The sequence below is a fragment of the Plutella xylostella genome, chromosome 8 (genome assembly GCF_932276165.1).
Source record: "Plutella xylostella chromosome 8, ilPluXylo3.1, whole genome shotgun sequence".
In the NCBI taxonomy this organism is placed as follows: Eukaryota; Metazoa; Arthropoda; class Insecta; order Lepidoptera; family Plutellidae; genus Plutella; species Plutella xylostella.
This window is the reverse complement of record NC_063988.1, coordinates 7,865,991-7,879,323: the sequence shown is the minus strand read 5'-3', so window position 1 is coordinate 7,879,323 and position 13,333 is coordinate 7,865,991.

Genomic DNA, 13,333 nt, shown 5'->3' with positions numbered 1-13,333 from the left:
ATTAAAAATATTACCGTACACTCGTTATGATATTTTAACAAAAATTAAGAACTGTGATGATGAAGAATTAAGAATCAGTTTTTTTTAATTTGTGTAAGAGTTGTTATTTCTGAACAGTGTATCGGTCAGTGCAGTGAGTGAAACGCAAAGAAACCGGTCCGTTTGCTTAGGCATGTACCTACATTGTACAAACTTTCATTTCGATTCAATCATTATCCAACTTTTCTCATTAACAAAAAATGGAAAACCCTAGAAGTAATACATCTAAATCGCCAGCTCTAAGTCAAACAAAGCTCTGCTTCGGTGTTGTAATTTGTGTCACAACAACATCCGGATATGTATAAATAGTGAGAAGGCATGATATGCGATCATCCACTCTTGCCCTGAGCGGTGTCGACGACTAAAATTCGGAAATTTATGTTTCTAACTAAGGTCACACTATTAGCTGTCCAGAGCAGCTTGATTCAATGATAAACGTTTATGTAACTACTCCCCATCTATAATCATTTATACCTACATAAAAATTAACTTAAAGATTTTGTTTTGATTGAAATTGTTAGAATACCTTCACGACACTAAAAAGGAACAAAATTATTGGTAATGTTATTAATGGTATAACCTACAAACCTATCAAGAAAAATTGCCTAATTTAAATTTAAAATGAATTCATCACTGTGCCTCATAAATTACCCGCGCATCATTACATGGATAAGGCTGTTGAAGCACCCAATGCATCAGAATTAGGTAGAAGCTTTTCTTTCAAGAAATAATGAAAGATACCGATGGAAATTTTCCAATAGCTTGTGATGATTTATTCGTAATATATTTATGAATTCAATAGGAAAATATGAATGGATTTGTAATGTAATTAATCCACGTAAACGTTATTTGTGGGATAAACTTCATGGTATGACACTCAGTATTACTACACCAGATAACTTTGATTCAGAAACATTGTGCAACAGGCACTAAGACAGGCAGGCTAAGTTTTCACAATGAATCACCGGAGTGAAGAACGCTCTACAATCTTTTTCTTATCGTGTCGGTGACGACCTGATCCGACCTAAGGGTTTTTCACAAAGGATTAGCCGGTCAAAATACCGTATTTTGTACATAGAGTTTCGGTCGGTGGCCGTGTGACCATGACGGTCGAATGGCGTAGTGGTTAGTGGCCCTGACTGCTATGCCGAAGGTCCCGGGTTCGATTCCCGGCTGGGGCAGATATTTGTTTAAAGACAGATATTTGTACTCGGGTCTTGGGTGTTGATATTTATATTTAATATGTATCTATCTATGTATTTGTGTAGATATATCAGCTGTCCGATACACATAACACAGGCTCTGTCTAGCTTGGGGTCGGATGGCCGTGTGTGAGATGTCCCCACATATTATATTATTATTATTATAGAGTACTTGGTAGGTACCTTTGATACGTCACTCGGGGTGGCTTTCTTCTACAACCCCATTTTAAAATCGGTTGTTAAACTATGACTTTCAACGTTAAAGTTTCTTTTCAATTAATTTCTCGCATATCACAACTCCTCCAGCACTTCCAAACTATTAGCTCTTCTACCCAGACGCTGCAGAATGGCAGTAAAAGAGCTGCAAAAGAGCTGTAAAAGTGTAGAGTGTTCTCTAATAAAGCCGCAAAACTTCTCTAACAATGACATAACCGTTCTTGGCGAATTGTTATGAATTTACTTTGTCCAAGGAGTGTGAAAGTTTTCTCATATGTGAGCTAGCGGCATGTGGTCGGTTTTGGCAATTATCTTTCAAAAACGTGGCTAAAAGGATGGGGACTGACCGTTTTGGAATATTAATATAAAATACTTTGAGCATTAAGGCAGGGTTGTAGTTATACGTAAACTTTATGGGAACTTATGAGCCATGACATGACTTACATACTGACGATTTCAATAACTATACATCTACCGTAGTTATACTTTTACAAGATTTTGATAAGTAGGTACCTTCTAAAATAATCACTAACTATCAAAATCGTATGAACTTTTAATACACTACAATACTTTAACTAAAGGTAGTAAATAACAAGTTATGTTTTTGATTATAAATTATAACACAGTATTAGTTTTAAGAAATGAAACATCTAAAATAAATGTACGAATTTCAATTTATATTTCAAATAGCCGCCAGCCTCTCAAATAACCATTTACGTATCTTATTCCACCTGAAGACTCTAAGCTTTTATCGTAACAACGCAGGATCAAGACATCTCACTCGAATTATTGCCAAAGCTCTAAAGACAATATTTTCTTTTCGCCCAAAATGATAGTCCATTAAACAGGTAGGGGTGGCGAGGATGCCAGAGCCTGCCGCGGAGCTCAATTTTACACTCACGAGCAATTTTTTTTTTTTTTTTTTTGGACATTCATTTTATTAATAATTTAAATTTATTTTTACTTTTGTTTATCAGATCTTTTAATGCATGTGTGATAGGTAATTTATGTTTTAGTTATAAGAATTTCAAATACACCTTGTGTTTATGAATAAATAAATAAAAATAAATAAATAAATAAATGAAATAATTTTTTTTTATTTCAAAATAAATAAATAAATGAAAAAGTTCCTCTTACAAAGTGACGACAAAAATTTACCACAATATTTATGTCTTTATGGGTCGGTTACACCTAACGAGTACAGTGGCGAGACAGTGTCATCGGCCGCGCACTCGGTCACTTGCTAGTCGTTCATTGGTCGAGGATCGGCCGAGGATACTGTCTCACCACTGCACTGTACTCGTTAGGTGTAATCGACCCATTAGTTGGTAATATTCTGAGGCACTGTTCATAAATAAACTTCAATACTTCAGACGGCGCGGCGTCATTAATGTAGCCTTTTCCGTTTAAGAGTCATTTGGGGCATTTCTCACTGGAACTTTTTCATTTCTCGTGAATGTATTTTTATTATAAGCGGCCGAATGGCTAAAGATTATACCCATTACACAGTTTTCTTGTACCTCCTGTAGGTTGGCTGGTAGAAAATGCTCTTTGCATTAAAGCCCTCCTTTTTTACATTTATTTATTATATTTTTGCAATTAAAAATTAAATAAATAAGCGGCTGTTGACGCAATCACCATACGATTTAATAAAGAAATAATTTTAGTAGCTAACGAATGCTGCACCATTCCCATCCTTAATGTCAAGAGATTTACCTATATCTATACCTATAGGTACAGGAGATCCTTTCTAATCTATCAATTACCGGATGGCTTGTTTTTATTCGAGCAACAAATGGGATTGCTCAACTGGAGATCATTTGAGCCACTGCTGGGGTGTAATCCTTCTATTTCTACGGCTAAGGGCACGTTTCACAATGACTGGGTAAGTAGGCTACCTGTGGCATAAAATACATGCTGTCACTCTCGTTTTATCTACTGTAACATCCTAGTTATTTTCATTTTTTTTCCGAACATCAGGGTATCAAAAGTTTAACCTATTGCCTATAGACTCAAGAAATTCTTTTACTTTAAAAAAGTAAGACACAAATTACGTAACTGGTAGGTAAATTATTAATTTATTATCAAGACTTTTATTCGCATAGCAATCCATAAACACACAAAACTATGCTTAAGTGCCTATTAAATCAATTTAACGAGAACAAGAACCGTATAGTTCCACACGCGAATTTCTCATCGAAAACAATCGTCAAAATATTTCTCTTCCGGTAACAGGAAACTCTCCTTGTGTGCCTATTAGAAGTAAATGTACCGGAAAAACGGAAAAGTGAGAAAATAAATAAACACTACTTCAATGCTTGTTTATTATTTAGTAGGCATTTTCGTTACATTCCCCATGTATGGGGCGTTGTATCAGTGTTCAAGCGAAAGGTAACAAAATGTGCTCTTTTAATATAAATTCAACTTTTAGAATAGAATAGAATAGATATTCTTTATTTGTACACAAAAACATGGACAAAAATTACAAAACCTTAATCTAACACATATGTACAAATGGCGCTTAAAGCGATTTCTTCCAGGCAGCCTTTGGGTGGAAGGATATTGCGATGCAAAGGGTAAAGTTTACTGGGAATAAAGAATATACCATACATAATTTAATATAGCAATACAAACTACCTAAGCATAATATATTTACATACATACTATATATACCTAAATTAATCTGAAAATAAAGTGTATTTATTTACTTAAATATTCTTTTTTTTTCTATGGAATAAAAGCAATCATCTTCTTTTAAGTTACTCTATACAAGTTCGTCGTTTGAAATATTGGGTATTATTTCATATAAACGCTCATAAAGTCCTCTTCAATTAAAGTTTACAAACATGAGAAAGAGAAGGGCTCATGAAATATTAATTTTCAAACTTTTATTTTTCCGCGAACTTTGCCAAAGAACAATAAAATTAGTCGACTTTGAAGATGAATGAGCTACCTTTGAATTTATCGTGTTGTGAAAAACACAATTAATATTCTACAAAGTTGTTTCAGAGTCTTGGAGATTTCATTTTAAAACAACGAAATTAGAGGTATTCCTACGCGACTTTTTTTCCTTTAAACTTCGGAGTAGGTACTTAGTAAATAAATTTAGGGCCACTTGCACCAACATATTAAATCTAGATTTAGTGTTAAAAATCGATTTAGTGTCAAATTTTATATGGACTGACGTTTCTTAAATCGAGATTTGTCACTAAATCTAGATTTAATATGTTGTTGCAAGTGGCCCTTAGTGTACTTATTAATTTTAGTAAGTAGCATACCTAAAGTAGTTATAATTTTTTTTCACATCGACCGTGTGAAGGAAACCAAATAATAGTGAGTATTGGCTCGTCGGAACATTCAATAGAAAAAACTTTGTTACAGTTCGGACAAAGAAAAAGAATATGATTGATGACATTTTACTTATTACTATTCGATGACTTGAGGGTTTGGGTACAGAGGCACATTCTTCTTCTTATACTTTTCCTAAAAAAGTATTTTAGTTTTTTTAACATATTATTTTAGATCCAAAAATAACCAGTAACTTAACTTCAAACCTCGCAAAAAATATGTGGATTGCACTAATTAAAAACAATTAAAAAATACGATGAAATGATAAGTGTAATCAATTATCATTCCTTGATTTATACAGAGACCCCCCTGTACCTCTCGACATAGAATCCATACTTGTTAGTTCTTTTATACTTTCCTTCAGTTGGTCTAACTAAATCATGTTTTCACAGCCGACGGGGTCCACATAAAACTGCTACCTACATCCATATCCTGCCGTGAATATTCTGACATATCGATGTTTGGCCCAAGACATAAGTTGTGTGGTTGCTGTTTCGGCAGCATTCGGATGCCTTTGGCTGCTTAAAATCAGTCTGGTTGCCCACTTAATCTGTCATACTATTTTTTATTTACGTGATAGCAGGTCACGAGTCGTATCGCCGTTTTGAATGAGTGCATGCACTAAGATTAGGGTAGAGGATCTACGACTCGTTACTATACTATTTGAAGAGTGAAAACAAAATGTCCACCGGCGGACACAGTCGAGGCACGTTCCTCGTAATCACGCGAGCTACGTGTGCCTCACTAACGGCGAATGTAATCGCTGCCTTAGTTTTTAACCGACTTTGAAAAAGGAAGAGGTTTTCAATTCGTCTGTATGTATTTTTTTATAATTATATTACTGACTATACAGAAACAGACAACTACAGAAAATTGCGGTTTTGTAAAGTTTTATACTCTGTATTATACCTACTCGTGATGATGATAGACATGCCAAAGGTTTTAACTGAATTCCATAAAACTAGGTACCTACTTGTTTATTTTAAAATCTAAATGAAATTTTCCAAAATACCTACTTAAAAAATCTAATACCTACCTACATATTACGTAAACTCTTATGATAGAGACCACGAAAGCGCCAAGAAAAACACTTTCTTCCGCGCACAAGACGCGAGTAAGTTTATAAAGAACGTCGTATGTATACGATATTATTATGTTGTGTGAATGAAGCCATGATGGATCACCGAGGCCTATCCGTGAGCCTCACGACACGATGCGTTGTGTGATTATTTATCGTTTAGGTAGCAGTCCGAATAAAAGTATTCTGAATAAAGCTTTTTTGAAGAATATTTCAACGCGGTAGATTTTTATACTGTTTTCTCACACTTAAACTACAGCGCAAAATTATTTATCTGAAACCTTTTTTTGCTAATCGAGAATCAAACCCAGTATCTAAATTCTCCTTGCCCAGAACTTGAGCAAGTCCTAGTCTATGAATATCCTCCATCACGTAGTACTTCTAAAAGCGGGTGCGGCGTCGTGTTTCTTTTCATTCACATGGTAATGTCGCTAAGCTGGTGTGTGTATGGATTTCAGGCGCGAGCCGCGACACATTGTGTAGCCGACTGTACGTGCCGGGAACTCTCCACTCTTGACGTAAGTAAGTGTGAAAAAATACTTTGGTATTGCTGAATGGCTAGCACGGGGCGTAAGACGCACACGTCAAAATGTGACTTAAGTTTTGCATCGCCCAAGTTGTTGCGCCCTGTGCTAGACTAGCTGTTTACATTAAAAGGACAGGGACCAAAAATATAATTTTTGACTTAGATAGGGCAAAACACCCAGTAACTGACCACCTTAAGGGAGTTGTTCCAGTAATTTATCTGTAGCGGACTCAATTCTTATCGCTTATTAAATCCGATTTTTGTTTTAGAAACTAGAATAACAGAGCTACATTCCTGAGTAAATAGCAAACAAGTAGAAGTTACTCATTTTTTTATATATTTTTGCTAACAAAAAGTAGTGATTTTCCCAGTAACTGACCACTAAAATCTAGTAACTGACCACACTCGATGCCAGTAACTGACCACCAATTTAAAATGGTTTAAAAATGGAATTATGATTAAATCTTATTATTATTTATTTATTTGATTACTTCATGTAATAGTACCGATCTTCTGGTCTCTTTTAATGTGTGACACATCACTTTTGCTCAAGGTTTCTTAACTGAAAAGTGCATTAAATTAATTAATCAGATTAATGCATAATTTAAATGATATTATATACTAAAAATCAACCATTTATTTATTAAAACACATGTTTATTCATTTTTGTTAAATACTAAAAACAAAGGAATAAACACACATGCACATAGTGAACACGCATTTTAAATTTACAGCTTTCAGGGAGATTAAGTCGCCCCAATGTAGTACCTTCAGATAAGTCACAGAAAGGGCGATTTTGTTTGTCCGGAACAAGCCAGGATCAGTGGGACAGGCCCATGAAGCATTCATGGTGCCAGAAACGAGCATTTTCTTAAATATAAAGTAGCGAATCCGAACGCTAAAGCCGGTCTATTCGGTATCAACTGATGAGGAGGAGCAATCGTGGCGGATTGTATTGTCGGCCTGGGAAAACATAAATTCCCCGCCGGAAAAGTAGGCCCTTTCCCCGCCGGTCCTTTCAAGGATGTAGGACCAGAGACAGATGGTTTTCATTATTGCTGAACACCACCCAGAGACTTTCAGTGCGGCTAAAAGAGTCATTGAGGCTAGCCATTGTAATTATGACCGAATCAGATATTGGGGGTTAGTTTTTCAGGATACAAAGATGGATGCCTTGACGAACGGGATTTCAATGACTTTGTTGAGGATTCAACTGGAATATTTAGGATGCTGTTGAAACGTGCTTTCGTAGGAAAGTATTTGGCCAAAGGCAGGAGTAGTCATTTCTGCAAGGGGGACAGGGAATCTTTGCCTCGTTGAAGAGGCGTCACTGAAGCAGAACATCGCTGTACTTTCTGCATTTTCCGCTGCTGGACTAATGTGTCTGCCAATGATAGTATAGCGTTGCCAGTGGATTCTGTATAGTTGTGGTATCTGTTCCAAATGGCTGGGGTGTTGGTCGTGGTAACAACTTATAGAAGAATGCCCCATTTCTTGTGTGCCAATTTTACCGTTCTGTTTGAAATCCGCTGGCCGTTCATAATGCCATTGAAGGGCGTGTTGGTGCACCGGCTGAGGGTGCTAGCATTGTAGTGATGCTTTCTTTTTCCTATTTTGCTGAAGTAGCTTTGCCTGTCTTTGGAAAAATGTGGAGGCGCGTTTCGTCGGTAACGTATATTCGGTTTGGGTCATTAATAGCGTCATTGAGGTCTTGTTCGCCAAGTGCTTTTGTGCTCGGGGAACCAATTTCATCTGGTTCATAAGCACTGGCATTGGTTAGGTACGCCTTCAGCTGTTCTGAAGATAGCATTTGAGTATCTTTTCATAGAGTGAGATGGTGAAAGCCATTTGTCTCCTGGTCTTGCATTCTTGAAGGGACTGCTCCAAGGATTATCTTTAAGGAAAAATGGTGACATCAGTCTTTATCCTGAAGAATCCACATTATCCTAGGCTGATAGTATGCTCCACTAGCGTTTTTATCTTCCTCATCAGCTAATACCGAATCTGAAACAATCTTGGACTTTGTGATTGAATTCTCTATATTTTAAAAGGTGCTTGCATGTCACCCTGAATTATTTTGGAATGTCTTGTTGATCCTAGTTTGTCTCAGACAAGTGGAATTGCCTTTTCTATACTTTTTTTGCTATCTCGGCGCTTCTCCATCTCGCTGAAAGCTGTAAAAATATATCATATATAATAATACCAGTAACTGACCACCAATTTACCCAATAACTGACCACCTATGTCAGTAAATGGAAGGAGTAAAGATAGAATGCTCATATTTTGACACAAGAAAATGGCACATATGAGCTTTAATATTACGTTCTTATTTTGCCTAAATTCAGCTTCAACCAAAAATCCCAATAACCGACATAGGTGGTCAGTTATTGGAAAATCGCTGTTTTGTCGTCCAGTAACTGTCCACCCCATTAAAAACAATCAAACGGGAAATAACAAGCTGAATCTTATCAAAAATGTAATCTTTATAATTAAATCTATATGGTATAATTTTTTCTTTCAATGATTTCAATTTTTTTCATGGTAAATTTTACGATCAAAAAATTCACTTACCTTAACAAATACGTTAGTCACAACTGTAATTTACCCGGTTCGCGCGCCAACTGAACTTTTTCGATCGCTCACTATCCATCTGTTGGCGGCTGGCAAAATCTTTTGTATCAGTAATGCTCTCAATGAACCACAAAATAGACTGGATGTTCACTAGATGGCCCTGCTTGGCTATATTTCTTATTTATTGGAGTTGAAGAGGAAGGTGGTCAGTTACTGGCACATGGTCAGTTACTGGGTGTTTTGCCCTATCTATGGTTATTTTTATAGCATGTCAGAGCGTGGTGTTCATTGTGGCTCGGACGAAACTGCAATTATAAATCTACATCTTGACTAGACTGATGAAAATTTACCCTAAATTAAATAATTTTACATTACTTTTCATTTAAGTATTATGTAGATATCTACATACACCTAGATAACAATTTAATCGATTCTATATTTATTCGTAATAGGATCATTGAATTCCTTAAAAGTGCGTAACCCAATTCGAAAATGCGTTTGATCAAAGCGTAAACATTTGATTGAATGTTTTCCATCTCCGGCCTTTTACATTCCGAGTTCTGCCAATTGAATTTAATGTATAATTAATTGCTTTTTATTGTCTGATAAAAGCACATGATTTTTTTCGTTTCAGTGTACAGTTTTACTTCGTGAATAATTTAGTAATTAATTTCCGATGTCTTCGTAAAAACAAAGTTCAGTGAAACAAATATTCATACCTTTTAGGTATTGTTTAAATGATTGTTATTCTACTAATCAACCTGTTTCAGCAACTACCTATTCTTAACTAATACGACCGCAACTGTTTACATCCGCAGTTCGAAAGGTAAATCTAACAAACTGGCAATCCCAAAACCTCTAAGCAAACACCACTACCTTGCCTGTAACAATTGAAACCTTCAGGTTTTCACTAAACAAGCCTCATAATACAACAAGCCGCACTATTTACTTAGCGAAAGGTGCACAAAATGACAATTAACATATAGATACCCGACCCCAAACCCGCCCCTTTTAGCGAAATTACAAAAGACAAGCTTTAAAACAGTCGCCTAAAACCTTTGCCACAGAGTAGGCCACGACTAACTTAAAATGTTTGCCAACACGCGGTATACAACACAGTAAAGAGGGAATTGCGTAGTCTGTGCCGTTTACCTGCCAAGTGTTGTCACTAGCTGGTGTTTGAGCCCGACAATAGAATTCATTAGCGCCCAAACAAAGACGAAATAACAATGACATGGATTTTTCTCTGTTGCATTATTTAGAAACTGCCGAGGGTAAATGGAAGGTTTTACTCAGTTTATTGAAGCAAATAGTGTTCGTTCCCTATTTCATAGGATCGGGCACAAATCGTATTTACAGTCCAGAGCGAGTAATCTATTTAAATAGAAGTGCGAAATCACAGGATTTACCGTCAAATTGGATTGGATCAAGATTTGATACTGTACTGTTTGTCTCTTATTTATAATAATGCTTACCTAATCAATATTACGAATTTGTTAGCTAAGTAAAATTATGAATGGAGAAGTTGAAAATAACTTTACATTTATTAGGCATATTTTCGAAATCGGTAGAATAAAGTGTTTAGGAATGGCGTCCTGAGTCAACCCATTTCAGCTTACTTTACCTACCACTTTCATAACACCTTTTATAAATGCTGCTTTCTTATGATGGTAGCATTTTCTCCTACCCCAGTCCTGAGATCTATGCGTACATTTGCGTATGTGTACTTGCCACATTCGTCACTAATCGTCACATTAGTGATTCAGACGCATTAGGTATTCGTCTCGCGGCTCCAACCGGCAGTCGGCGGATATTATACAAGACTCCCTATATATTTATTCAATTATACATGTAGCACTGACACATTTCTGTGTAAACTTGCAAATTTTGTCTTTTTGTAGAAAAGTAAGAGTAAGAGTATGATAATAATAATAAATAAATATGTGGGGACATCTCACACACGGCCATCCGACCCCAAGCTAGACAGAGCCTGTGTTATGGGTATCGGACAGCTGATATATCTACACAAATAATTAGATACATATTAAATATAAATATCAACACCCAGTATAGAACTATCAAACATAGCCAAGACTTCTTAGACGAATAATTATTCCTATTTTTGATTGTAATTGGGTATGTATAAATGAACAGATTAAATACTTACTACAAAATAACTCACCATATAGATAATAATGGTAACATCTATCCAGCGCGGTCTCCCAGAAAAGAAAAGTTATCAACACGTTTACAGCAAGATAAATAGTGAAGCAAGAGGAACATTTGTCTTATTTACGAAAGGGACGGCCGACGCCGACTATAAAAAAGTTGATCGATGCCTCGTTCACACTAACTAAACGACTAACAACAACCTGTTTCAGTTATATTTTCGTAAACACAGGTTGAAGGGTGGATTTTTGTTAATAGCGTGTTCCAGCCCTAATTCACGCAGAATTTGGCTGGTTTTAATATTGTGATTTTTGCCTGGTTTTAGGGTGACTTGCACAACAGAGTTAATCAAAATTAAATCTATGACCTCTTGCTCAAACAAGAGCAAGAGCAAGAGACAAACTATTTAATTTTGATTAACTTTGTTGTGGTGTTCATTTTGGTTAAGTTTGTAAGTAGTTTTATTAGTTACTTCTATGTTTATGACAGACGCTGCATTATTTAGGGTCTGTTTCACAATGTCTGGTTAGTGGCTACCTGACGGATAAAATAGATGCTGTCACTCTCTGTTATTATTTTTTAGACAGTGACAGCATGTATTTTATCCGACAGGTAGCGACTAACCAGACATTGTGGAACAGGGGCTTATTTTAATTATTACCAATGCCATTGCCAGATACAGACCATTCTCTGCTTTCAACTTTAGCCACCATCGGCACCATAGAACAACGCGGACTCGGGGGTACTGTCGTTCGACCACCGAATAAATTGCCTACATTAAATTGTTTGCCTACTTCTATTTTATCGCGTCAACGACAAATACATAAAATTGCCAATTAAACGTCTCCAAAAATTATCTACCTGTAGCACCGTCACCTTTATTGCTTGTGAGTGTAGTAAAGTGGCTAGCAGTTATGGTATTTAAAGTGTTATTTATAGATGTTAAACTGAGGCAATAACGCCACAAGATATCAGTCCTACTTAACATACTTAATTAACATCAGTAGGCTACCTTACTGATCCCACCTTAATTAGTAAGTAATAGAATTGCAAATGAGAGGTCTACTATAAATTATGTTCAAGCAAATTTCCCAAACCCTTTTTATACAAAGCTTGCTTCCGTGCATAAGATGTTAATAATTCTTGTCAATTAGGTAGGAGATGCTTGTTGTATATGTTTTATGGCCACTTCGATAATTAGGCCACTAATATTTTGCTGAAAATAGGTTCATGTATTTTTAACCGACTTGATGTGTGAAATTTACCAACGTCTTGGCAAACTTATAGATCAATTTATATTAAAAAAAATTACCCAATATTAAGCTCAATTATAAAAATCTACTCCCAAAAGTCTTGGAAAAGGGGTAAAAATAGGGTATGAATTTCCAGTTTGGACACCAATTACTAAGCCGATTCTAATTTAATTCAGCACCTAAATATAGTTGTTATTATGAAACAATAAGTACAGATTTTGACAAATACTAAATTGAGTGATTTAAAATTATTGAGTCATTTGTTGTCGACCTTTTGTAAGTGGAAGATTGCTCGTGAGTATAAATAAAATGAGAACTAAATAAATACCAGTAAGTGGGCCACCTATCGTATTAGCTGGACAATGATTTAATGGCAGAGATATCCGCCGCCCGCCCCAAACAGAGTTACGAGATTTATTGATATCTATCGATAGATCAGCTGAATCTGAAGCGATTTGTCAGATCTTCCGTGAGGTATTTCATCGGATAATGATTGTTGTCTGTTATTTGTTACTGAAAAAATCGAACATTATTATTGTTTGATAGGCTATGTATGGTGCAGGGTCTGTATTTGCAGATCATTTTCTTTTCTTTTAAAATGCTATTGTTTGACCCAATTTTATCTATTTTTTACATTTAGTCATGCTAACAAATCGACATTGAAACACACTCAATCAGTAAAAGAAAACAATGCCAATGCTATACATAGGTACTTTACTGTACAGTTATTACCCTTCCTATTTTAGTAGAAAAATATTTCTGGAGATGGAACTAAATTAAGTGACGGATCGGGGACGGATCTTTTGAGTCAGTAACTACCTAACTACCTAAGTCTTTATAAATCGTTTCTTGTTACCCTTCAATCGACTGGACATAGATTTGGAGAACGATTCGATTGCTTGGGACCTTCCCTTGAGGAATTTAGACGACA